General features: G+C 40.0%; 1 long non-coding RNA gene across 3 annotated transcripts in view; it reads right to left on the bottom strand.

Moving 5' to 3' along the window:
* Window positions 1-861: 861 nt before the first annotated feature.
* The window catches only part of LOC119151750, a 56,193-nt gene continuing 44,266 nt past the window's right edge, over window positions 862-12,788 (bottom strand). The window contains exons 4-6 of one of the 3 annotated variants that reach the window (XR_005105532.1): window positions 4,222-4,374; window positions 3,957-4,105; window positions 862-3,824 (exon numbers count right to left, since the gene is read on the bottom strand). This is a non-coding gene — a long non-coding RNA (uncharacterized LOC119151750). Of the gene's footprint in view, window positions 4,106-4,221; window positions 4,375-12,788 lie in introns of all 3 variants that reach the window. The other 2 variants (XR_005105530.1, XR_005105531.1) reach the window with 2 other exon arrangements.

The raw sequence follows: 12,788 nt of genomic DNA, 5'->3' as shown, positions 1-12,788 counted from the left end.
TTTTGTAATGTTTTATGTCCTATTCTGTGCTGAAATCATTGGGTAAAGAAAAATTTTGACAGAGGAAGCTAAAATGCTATTTCTCTCACCTTGCTGCCCCCCTCCTTTTTTTTTTAAGCCAAAGTGAAAAAATAATAATTTGTGGGAGGAAGCCTTAGGGATTTACACCTAAAAATACTGGATTTCAGTAAAACCAGAACTTTGATTTCATCAGAATATTCCTCTTCAGATTGATAGGGAAAACACTAGGTGAGATCTTCAGTATTCATTATTTAGAAACCAAGAGCCAGATTTATCAGTATCAAGACCTGGCTCACTAGCTGAGGAGATACGCACTTGCTACGTCCTTTTAAAAGTTGGTGTGACAATGGCCTGATTTTTGGGTGCTCTGTGAAAATGCATAGTAGTTGAGCATTGTTGTGTTAGAACTGGAGGTGTGGATCTGGGGGGAGGGCAGGGGGCAATATGCAGTTCTGAGACAATTGTCTGGCCCAGAACTGAGCTTATACTGGGCGTTCATAACCTCGGATAGACAGTACTTCTCAGGATCTCACAAAGGGAGCTCAGGTGAGACAGGACTGTTTTTGTCAGTCAGAATTTAAAAATCTTTTCTAGAGAAGCTGGTAAATTTGCAGTCTACAAGGTTTTTGTTATCTCAGAAGTACAAATCCTCCTTGGATTCCCTGTGAGATACTGCAAAATGAATGTTACCCCAACTTCCCTTGATTGTAGCCTACATTAAGATTTATGCTGAGGACAGGAGGGTTGTTGAGCTAGTACTACCCTATTGTTTGCTGGTCACAGCAAAGATTCAGGAGGTAGATACTGATGTACAAAATTCAAGTACAGAGAAGCAAGGGATATAGCCTTTTTATTAAAACATGGTACTTAAGGTCTAAGTGCATGCTTTGTTTTTGTTGTTTAAATAATGTCTAAGAACCATTGTCCTGAGGTATAGCTTCCTTCCTTGGTAGGGTTACCAACTCTTTAACTCTGTCTGCAGTATGGGATGTGCAGTCCCATTGTTAGCGAGAACAGTGCTGTCATTACGGGATGATCATACAGGAAAATTATGCAGGAACAGTTCCAAGCAGGCAGTGTCCTGGTATAGTGCGGTGCTACTACTGAAGTCTCTTAAGCTCTTACATACAAAATATTATCGCTGTATCAACAAAACATCAGAGAAAAATTCTTTAAAATGTTATCCTCCAGAAGAGCCTTGCTGAGGGCAGGCAATAGCCAAGAGACTTTGGCTAGATGATCTGTTACTTTTAGGCAGCATGCAGGGACTAATCCGCTGGGGTTTGTGGGTCTATTTAAATTAGATATATGCCGGCAGTGCATTATTTATAACCAAAAGCATGAATAATTCAATATGCCCACTCTTAGCAGGTATCCAGCTTGTGCCAGAAGCCTGCATTAGATGCTGGCTTTCAGAACGATGAAGAGACTATCAAATAACAGTCTGTTTTGCATGTATGCTCCACTTTGCGCTTTCTTTTGTATCTTTCTAGTTTGGCTCTGTCTTTTGTCTGGGGAAGAAGAACAGATGATGTATTCTTTACATGATTCCCTTCATATGGAGATGACATACTATGTCTAAAACAAATTACATAAACCAATTTAGGATCAATGCATTAATTTCATTTCTGTTTCATTGTGATGGAGACAGAGGCATGTTCAAGACAAGGGACTTACAGGCAGCGTGGCAAAGGGACAGTACATCGCTCTTGGCCTAACCAATCTAGTCTGCTGTGCTCCACTGCACAGCTTGGGCTCAGCTGTGTCTTGAGGTTAGTTTATGGCCACCCAGCCTCATTGGAAAGTGTGTGCCACAGCACCCTTATGCTCAAATACTCAGTCTGTGTGGCTTAGCCTAAACATACTAATTAGGGATGGTAGACTTGGACACCTGATGCAGAAACAGGCTGTGTGAGCAATGGATGCAGACTACAGTCTGAATGCTGCTGACAAAAAAATGGGGTATTCAGACCACTGCATTGCATAGTCACGCAAAAGAGATCTCAAACACTGTCAGATCAAAGTCAGATGCAGTGGGATACTGAAACACAGGTACTTTCAACACAAGTTATTTCCCTGCCAAACTTCTATTTTCTTTCTTTTGGTTCCACTTCAGTGATATCTAATATCCAAAGGTGGGAGAAAACTCAGCCAGCCTACTCTCTGGCTCTCTCATATCTTTATAATCAGCGACCTGAGTTAGGGCCTTCTAGCAGGAGGTGTGCTGTTTCTTGTTGTTCTTTGAAATTTGGACATCAAGTCCAGTGCAAACAATACAGTATGCTAAATTTACCTGTCCATTCTGTTTCTAAGCTTCTCTGAGTGAGCTTACAATACTATTGCTTGTTTCTGCCCAGTCTCAAGAGTAATTGCAGGCATATTTGCAAACACTAGGCAACTTGGACAATTTTGGAAAGAAGTAACAATTCTTCAGAACACTTGATGTGCTGCTTTGTTTCACACAGAAATAAATGCAACAGAGATCTCCAGGTTCCCTGCAGTTGAAACAGAATGCAAGTGTTTTAGTTGTCAACATTGTTATAAAATCTTTACTTGACTGTTACTGAATCGCTGAAGAATTTTGAGGTGCTTTGCTGGAAACTAAAAATGTTGATTCAAGCTCCCTGTCTGTGTGGCTACAGGTAATTAATTATTTTCTGTATGTTGGGTCCCAATCTGTATGCCTGCATAATAATAGCTCCTTAATCGAAACAGTAATATGAAGGGGAAAATGCGCCAAAGGTAGAGAGGCATCTGAGTATGACAGTTTGGAAGGCAGGTAGTTAGCTAAATATGATAAATACAGTACTTCTCCTGCAAGAGCTCCAGAGAGATCGCTTCTGTAGCCACTGAAATACAGCAGTTAGAGAGTACAGCCAATTTATAATAGTCTATAGAAACATTACACAAGTTTAGGTACAAATCAGGATTAAAACATCCTGCAAAGATGCTGCACAGAATTGCTAAACCAGGTGATTATAACGCCTCTGTGTGGAAAACTGCAAGTGTTCAAGATCATGAGGTGTATCACATGTGTCTTTAACAATGTAAGTTCTTTAAGTGTTGTTGCTCCAGGACTACGGAAAAGAGAAAACATGCTGTGATCAGTCATTGCTATGTACCTAGTCTCCTGACCATCACCCCCAAGACCTCTTATCAAGGCACTGCCCTTAGCTGATGCGGCTTAACAGAAAAAAAAAAAAAAGTAACAGAATTATAGAAATGGTAGAAAGTCCACACAGGAATACAAGGTATTCTGTGGCAGTATGGTGGTAACCTTATCTGGGAATAAGCAATAAGATCTATTTAAAATCCTATGTGAAAATATCCAGGTAAACTAGTGTGAATTCTTCATGATGCATTTTTCCTGTTTTAGCATCTTAACGACTGCTTATAATTCCCCTGTGCATGTGCAGTCAGTCAATTACAGAATCATTTCATAACCTCCCATTGTTTTTCTCCATCAGAAAAGACAGGTTTTGTGCTCCAACATGAGATTAAGCTCATTGTGGCAAAAAAAAACCAGGAAGATAAAAGCCTCACAAAATTGCAGTATGATCTGCAGGTAAAGTTTCGGCCCTTCTTGATGGTGGAATTGGGCTGAGAAGGGAAAATTCCTCCCAGGTACAGCAAATAATCAAAGAACTAAGTTCACTTCATAGTGTGTGATCTGAACTTGAGGTGGGACATGGGCATAAAAGGTTTATAATAGGATGAGAAGTACATGGTTTAACATGTAACTTTGGTCACTGAGTGACTTCAGTGGTTCTACTGTTGGTTCTGCTGCAAGATCTTCTTCTGTCCTACAAGGTGAACCAAAAAGGGGGAGAAATTTAGTCCATTGATGGCCTGCATGTGAAATTTATGATCTGAAAAGCAGAATCTGAAAGTCTTTTCAGGGAAGGAGGGCATGAGCTTTCATTAAACCTTGTTACCAGTTCAGGATGGCCGGTCATAGTTGAAACATTGGTGTGAGATTCTCTGCCTGTATAGAGCTGTGCTGACTGATGAGCTCGGGATCTCAGAGCTCGGGTAACTTCCAAAATGAATTTCCATCCACTGCTTCTTTTCTTTTAAGGCACTTCTAGAAAACAGAAAATACAAGTCATGCAAGTGATGAAGGAATCTGGGACCTAAAAGCTACTTTGTTGCTCTTCACAAACTTTGCTCTCTGCATCATAGCCAGTGCCTGTCACTTACCTGCTTGTAGAGGGAGAGAGTGTGAACTTCTATCAAAGCTGTATTGGCAAGATATTTACTGCTCAAACTCCTACTTCTTATAGGTGCTTGGACTTTGGTAGCATGCCATGATGGATTGGTATGTCAATGTTGCCATCATAAATCCAGAATAAACTTTTGTAAAGAAGTGACAAGGAAAAAAATAGGAAGTTAGATGTATGTGTGCATTGGTTTGGTTTAGGCTATGTACATTTAGCATTCTCTGAATGCTACAGAATCAAGATAGTTTTTAAGTAATGTGATATTTATTCCCATAAAACCCTATCTGTAAAAGTGAGATAGTGCTCCTCTGCTTATCTGGGGACCCAAGGCACAGCAAGATTAAAGCTGAATTTCTTTGGATGAAGTCTGGTTTTAGCATGTCTTTCCAGGGTAGGATTCTCGAAACACAAAGTATCTACAAGGCATTGCAGGGAGAGATCTCTACAAGGCCTGGTAACAATCAGGCCCGATTTCTGCAATTTCTGCCATGTATGACAGGTCAGGTTACACATGGAAGCTAACAAGTTGGAAGCTATGTATGCAAATGAAAAAGGAAGTGTATCTAGATGACTAAGAACTTTAAATGAATAAATGTTTCATGATGAAAATGCTGCCAATGTGAGAGAGACTGGCTCAAACTGAGGAGTGGAAAACAGAAGAAAACTCTCAAAAGGGTTACTATTAGATGTGAGTAGCACCCAGTGCAGCATTAATTGTTCATCCAGAAACCACGTGTATCTTTCACAAGCAGAGGGGACATGCACAAACCTATTCTGTCTGATTAGTGACCCTTGTCTTGCCACAGGGTCTGTAAGAGCTTTGCTGGTCTCATTGCATACAACGTCATGCCGGCATGTTTCTACCTCAAAACAAAAAAGGCATCTAATATAATTTCTTCAGTACTGGTGAGTATGGGTGTCACCAAGAACTCCCTTGAGGGCTCAGAAAATAGAGCAAGAAGACAGAGGAAGGATTTCTGTTCATTGAATGTGATATGTCTGATGATCTGCGCTTTGCAGATTCCCTTACCAGTTTGCATCTGGATTGACTAGCACTTAATTAAGCTTATTCCTGTCTAATGGGTCTCTGGAGGATTTGCTAAAATAATTCTGTTCAGTTTCTAGTGGAGAAGAATCTCCATGAAAACAAAAAGCAGGCTCGCTAGGCATTTGATGACAGATGCTGCAGACAGAGACCTTGGTCTGGAATTTCTTCTTCAGCCCTGGATATCCTCCATCGAGATGACCAAAGCAATGTAGGAAGTCTGCGATTACACCTTCTCTGGCATTTCTGGGATAACTAAAGGCTTCATTTCTCAGGGCTGTCAGTTTGGCTGCCTTTTACCCAGCACTAAATTTACTGAAGGTTGAAGGAAATTGCTAAGAATAGTATTTGGATTTATGGATGCTTTCTTGTGAGATGTGCTCCTTTTGAATATTGTTCAGACTAGGAAATACGTTAAATGAAGATGTTGTAATCCTGCGTCATGTCAAGCATGATCCTGTGGTGTAAGGTCTTCCTTTCTCAAACAGCACATGGACAGGAGCAGCTCTTACCTTGGGCAATGACACAGAGCTTCAGCTTAAACTTTCTTTCATGTGCTCCTCTCACCTACCCTTACTCCAATATATAATTGCTTCTTTTGATCCTTTCACCTACCACGACTTTTCAATCCTTATGACACTTTAAGCCTCAACTTTCAAGTTGTCTCCGTTGAAGCAGGGTAACAATGGTGTTGGAACCTCTCTTACGCTTGCTGTGCTCTCGCTTCGGTGTGAATGTGAGAGCCTGGATCCTTCCACAGAGCACAAGTGATTCAGCAAAGTTTCTGCATCTGATTTCTTTGCTGACAAGCAGAACTGGGTTGGATATTACAGGTTGAGAAAGCCAGGGATTTGAGATATTACTGTATTAGATATTCCTGTATCAAACTTTAGACCCATTTGAATTTTTTGAATAAAAATGTTGATAAGCAAAGTATCAGCTGAAGGCAAATATTTTATTTAGACTTTAACTGCTTCAATTTTAAAGCAATCATTCTGAACCAAAGCAAGACAATTCTTCATTTTTAAAAAATGTCAAAACAAAGTGTTTAGATGACTTTGAAATGCTTTCAAGATGTAAATTTTAAAAATGTTGAAACTCAGCCTTCCTCACCAAAAAAACCCTCTGCAAATCAGTGAATTCCCATGAAGTGTATTACAGAAACACTTTCTGACGGGCGTTATCAGATCTTAACAATCCTCACTTTCTCCTGTGATGCCGGTCCTGGACCAGTATAACCATCTGAGCTTCACTTACGCCTGGTTAATTCCATTATGCATCAAACTTTGTGACTGAAGCATGTTAGGTATAGCACAGTGAGGGGTCAAGCAGAGCTACCTGTGCTGGTACCAGCAGCATAGCTGTGCTAGTGCTGTGCTGTGCTCTGCCTGCTAAGCAGAGTACAATGGTCTGTGTAGAGTGCTGAGCTAACAGATGTAAGCTGCTTCTGATACCCCAGCTGGGTTATTTAAGACCAGGTGATGTGCAGATATTGAATACTCAGTTGTTCTGTGTCAGTAAATCCTTTCTTTGCACAGTGGGATACAGCTGAATTGCAGCATTGTGCAGCTGCAGGTATGAGGAAAAGCTGAACTGAAATCAAGTACAGCTCTGTCTTCCCTTGTTTCAACAGGTATTCTGTTTAGCACACTTTGAATTTTTTGATATATGCCAGACAGGACAGACAATTCTTTTCCCCTAGTCTGCGAAGTATTATGTATGCTCACAGTACAGTAACAACCACACTTAAAAAACTGAGACAAACATAATTTAAAATGAGGAATTACTGTCTTATGCTTTGAGAGAAGTGCTGGAGAGCCACCACCTAGTGAGACAGCAGGGACCGAGGAGAACAGCACAGAATAATTTTGCTATTTAGCAAAAGACTAACTTCCCACTAGCTACAGAACAAAAGCCACGCAGGCATGAACAGGAGTACACCAGGAGGACAGTGGCCTGTTCCAGGAGGGTTTGTGGTACCAGAATGAACTGCAGTAGACTGCAGTGAAATACGTTTTTGCTCTGAGTTGAATTCAGACTGGACTCCTAAAACGTAGCGTTCTTTTCCTGTGTTTACCCAAGACAGGCTGTAGCTTACTTCTCAAATTGCCTTCTTGTCTGCTGGCAGCATCTATTGAGAACTGAAATGGCCAAAGACAGAGATGATGAGTAAAAATTGTTCAGTTGCCCCATTGCTCAGTGGATCAGCATCCTCCTTGCTCATGTCTCGCCAAATGACCAAAAATGAGGAAGGTAGGAGACCAAAGATGCTGCTGGGGGCAAAGTGTTGCACAATGGGGACCACACTTGTTGCAAGCCACAAAGGCATTACTCAAAGCTAGTAATAATATGTATTTCTTTGCAGTAAGAGTGCTTCTCTACTCCAGTCACCTTAGTTGACTGCTGTTTGTTGGGCTGCAGGGATTTTTTTATTTATTGGTGTGGCTGTGCACAGTGAGCTGTCAGGCAGAACCTCTGTGTTCTGGTGTTGTGTGTTTCTCTGTGTGAAGTAAGGTGGGACAATAAGGGTAGAGGAAAAAGGAATAACCTTAAAACCATTTCAGAGTCAATGTTAAAAAAATAAATTAGGTCATGTTTTGGTAAGTTTTCCATCTCTTCCTTCCATTTCTCTATGTTCTGTCCTACTAGTGGAGGCACACTGGCATAAACCCAAAGTGGGTCAAACTGATACAAACTGCCTATTTGTCTACAAAGCTGCTTTACTTTAAAGGGAGATTTTGGCACAAGGAGGTCATAGAGCCCTTAAGGTAACCTGAATACCTGCAGCACATTGATATCTCCCATTGCTGTCACACTGAAGTGAACTTCCTTTTATGTTAGACCTGATACAACAGCTTGTGCTCAATGGGATACCCATAGGATGTTGTACCAGGTTCTCAGTGTCTAGTAGGTTAGTATTAGACACTGGATTGAAATGGTGGGACAGGGTTATTAATCCAGAAATATATGTTTCTTTCTCTGTTACCATAGCTCTACTTGGACCAAGATATGTACAGAAGTAGGTGGTGGAGGGGGTGGGAAGAAGGCAAGCAGGCATGAAAATGGTGAAAATGACTGGGTTTCCTTTTTTGTTTCCTGGTATCCATTTCCCAGGCTTTATTCCTGCTGCCAGCCCTGTGCTGGGAGAAGACACAGAGCCCCATATAAAGGTTTATGTAACAAATGCAATTTCTTTTTAAAGCTTCCTTGAGTCATTTTAACCCACGGCTCTCAGAGAGTCAAAGTGATGCCTCACTGCTATGACCTGGCAATTTTCTTATGGCTTTATGTACTGATGCTGCATGCTGTTTAGATCAGCGGTAGGCTTGTCCTTAAGCTTAAGCCCTGGCAACAGTGATGATGGAAATGCCAGTGCTTGCCTCAATATGTCACTTCATATTGGTCTCCTGAGACAAGAAGTCCACTTGTTTCCAGAAAGGCACAATAATTTGTGTCAGCTCGTTAAGCTGGCATACTGCTGATTCAGGCACTGAACTCTAATGGAGCACTTTGTCCCAGCTCTGTAATGGCCTGTCCCTTGTATTCCCTGGGAGATAACTAGGATAAGTTCCTGGAGGGGAAAGGTCAAAGAACTCAGGAAAGATTGTTATTGTCAATCCAAATTAAAACTGAAGCTGGAAATATAAGATTTGAATACAGCTTTGAATAACTGGAAGGGGAAAAAAGAATCTATCTCAGGGGGTATATGTAAGTTTTAAGCTCAGGATGGACTAGTTTCTGCTTGTATCCAAGTCCCCTAGAAGAAAAGAAAGAAGGATTTAATAGATTAGGAATGAAACTTGGTCACAACTTTATTAATTCATTTTCAAGACAGAGAGGAAATCCTTATCAAAAATACCATAAGGACAAAATGCTAAGTGACCGGTTCAAAAGCTTAGGTCAAATAATTTAGCAAGAGGCAGCAGATAATATGAGAGGAACTGATTCAAGGAGGTCAAGCAGAACAAGTTTTTGAGCGATTTCTCTGTGGCTTTGGATGACGGGTAGTACTAAGCGGCTTCTGAAAAAATATGTAGGGCAGGTGTTTGGGATGGTGGATCCTGGCATGTACTAATTTGTAGGACGAAGGAGGAGTGGGTGCCATGTTTTGTTTGCACTTTGTTCATTTTATCTAGTTGCTTTTCAGAAGTTTGAATAGCTGAGACTAGGAGAGTGTCAGAAGGGAGAGAGCAAACTCATTCCTTCTGAGCTGAAATGACAGCTAAGAAAATTGTACAAGACTGCTCAGTTTTGCAGAGAAATAGTCATGTTTTGGGGTGGTGGTGGGGAGAGTTACTTCACAATAACATTCTTTTTGATCTCTTGATATTAAACAAACTTTTGCAGGTAAAACCTGCAACACCAGTTTATATGCTTAATTGGATGAAGGACTTTAATACAGCTGTAACTTTTATAACCTCTCCCCCATGCATTCTTCACCTGCTTTTCCTTTCTAAATAGTTGCAAATATTGCTAGACAAGCTGAAAATGGTCTCACCAGCCGCTCTTCCTATTAATTGACAACTTAAAAAAACCTTCAGCTTTCTGAGTGCTGTATTTTGCTGCTTTCTTCAGTTTTGTAGTTTTAAAGCATCTATATAAAATCCTCTTATTAATTCCATAGGATATAACTATTGAGTCACACTTCTATTTTTCTGTATCAAACAAAAAGCTGAGGCAGTTGAGCAACATCTGTTTGTGGGCTTAGACACCTCTTCCTTTGGTAATCATGAACCAGTTAGAAAAACAGGCTTTTCTTGGGAAATTAAATTTATATTGCAGAATCTTGCAAAAGTGTAGTTAAAACTGAGTAACCACTGAAGACATACAATGCTGTATTAAACCTCTCTTTGATCCCTGCCACAGTCTCTTTCTCTCCCCACCTCTCAGCGTAAGAATCAACTCGGAGGATTCCCATGCATTTTGTCTTTAAAAGCTGTCGGTGACATTTCTTTTGCAGTGTTTAATTTAGATGACATTTTATACAGAAACTTCTGACTTGACAAAAGGAAAATGATTCTTCTGCAACAGTGAACATTCAGTGAGAGTAAAGTCAGATTGGGGTGTCTGCTAACATACTCTCTAGGCATTTGCATTACTTAGCTGCTTTAATAGGTACTTTTTCAGCACTTCATTTCTGAATGAATTGAATTTGTATCTCTTCTACACTTCATTTAACTATTCTTGATTTTTTAACAGTGTATATCTATGAAAGCCCTTGACTAGCATTCAATTGTATCAGTTTAAGGAGAGCTTCTGATAAGTGTGGAGTAGCTTTTAGTCTTTGAATTCAGGCATGAAGTGGCCTTAATGAGCAAATTCTGGAAATGGATCTATGCCTGGTAAACACTGGCTACCCTTAGCAAAGTGATAAAGGCAGCCTCCCTATGCTCTGGATTATACCTAAAAGATGACAGTGTGGTCATGAGCACATTTTCTAGAAAGGAGTATGTTAAACTTGCCAAAAGCTGTTGGAAGCAGTGCTGCCACATGCCTCATCTCATAATCCAAAAAATGCCTTCAGGAGGGTGTTGTGTGCCATAAAGCAGAAGTATACACTAAGCATAGTTTTCTTCCTGGTAATTGCAGTGACTGGAGAAACCAGGAGAAGGTTACAACTGAAGTAGGTTTGATGGTAGGTCCTCTGGTTCTTATAGTATTCTAATTTTTTTATGTGTATATTCTTGAATTTATAGACTTCTTTCTTTCTTTCTCCCCCTCATTTTCATTTCAGATAACCATGATTTATGTACTTACGGGCAAAAAACATTTTCAAACACCTTTTTAACTCTACATTTATTTCATGCTGCGAGCTAATTGTCTGGTGATCCCACATAACACATTTTGATCTGTCTATAAATTGGTGTACATTAGCATGTTCTAAAGGTTGAGCAGGATTTTGCTGGGGCAGAAGCATCTGCTCCCTACTCCACAGAACTGTAATTACACATTCAGGTTTAGATTAACAGAGTCTAATAGATGTAATCCTGCAGAAGAATACAAAGACTTTTGACTAAGGGTCATTATCTAAATGTTTCTCTAGCTGGGGTTGAAATATGTAGTAATGAGACGAAAAACATTCAGGAAACCTTGTTACATGAAACTATGTTCAGACACTGGATATAAAAGAACATTAATCATATTACAATGTACAGTGTGATGCAAATATGGAGCATTACTCTCTGCTAAAATGTAGTAAGTGTCTTACAAAATTTCTTTTCTGGCTCATTTTGAGAAGTTTTCCCTTTAAGGGTGATGATTATGGAAGTCTACCAGTGGCAGGTGCTATGTGCAGCTCAGTACTGTCATCTATGGATTTGTTAAAGTGGTTAAGGTATCAACAGGCTGTTTGTAGCTATGAAATTAGGCTACAGATCCAGATCATAACCCAGGCCAATGTGTTTGGGCAGGGGACTTTGGATCCTTGATCTAAAACTATATTTGAGTATGGTTAAATATTCCAGCAAAAGGCTGGAATTATCATTAGCAAGAACATATGCCACTAACACTAATACTGTGTGTAAAATGGACTTTCTAAATCATGTGTGCCTGTGTAAAATAAATATGCTCATGTCCCACTACCACATTCCTCCTTTTTCTAGTGTGAAATCAGAGGGATTAAGACTTTTAATTAAGACACCAGAGAAAGGAATGGTTGACTTTACTAGTGCAAATTAGTTTGAAAACAAAGAGCTTCTGCTATTCTATTTGCTGCTTAGGATAGACAGTTTTGATTTAACCATTTCTTTGAGACAGAGAACTAATACTGCTTTTAAGGGGGGAGGGGGACACAGAGTGTGTATTAGCTGCATATCCAAGAGATAACAAAAATCTCCTGTTTGAGAGGGAAGGATCCTGATTAAAGCAGGTGTGTTTGTAGAAGCTGAAGAAAATGATGTACCATGTATGACAGCAGAATTGATGAGTTTGTGTCTCCATGGGCTAAACAAGACCCAGTCATTTAGAATTCCTCAGAGCTTTTAGTAAATTTGGGAAGCTATGAGTATTTTGTGTGAAATATTGCTCTTCTCGTGCCCTCAGCTTTGTCAGATTTGACATGGAAAAATCAGTGCAGTTTAAATGCAAATAAATCTTGATGTATGTTTCTCACTTTAAGCCTCGATATCTCAAAACAGTGCTCGGAAGTAGAGGAATTAAAGCAAAAAAAGGTTGGGTTCCCCTCCTTGTCCTTTTATAGATCATCATTGTTCAAATGTTTGTGGAATTATGCAGTCCCCTAGTGAATTTAAAAGAAGCAAAAAAACCTTTGGGTTCATCCTCCATCTATATTCTAAGATTAAACTGGATTTTAAATGTAATGAGACATCCTGTATCTCATGGGGTCTTAACTGACACTTGTAGCAATGCAGCCTTCATGATAGAAGGTGGGGAGGGGTGAAGCCCAGAAAAAAAGCACAAAAGTCAGTAGTCTCAGATGGCACAAATGCACAATTACTGCAGAGGGGCTATGCTGCCTTACACTTGGTGAGGATTTTGTGCTT

Source organism: Falco rusticolus, chromosome 7, assembly GCF_015220075.1.
Source record: "Falco rusticolus isolate bFalRus1 chromosome 7, bFalRus1.pri, whole genome shotgun sequence".
Taxonomy (NCBI): domain Eukaryota; kingdom Metazoa; phylum Chordata; class Aves; order Falconiformes; family Falconidae; genus Falco; species Falco rusticolus.
This window is presented reverse-complemented; position numbering and strand designations above follow the sequence as displayed.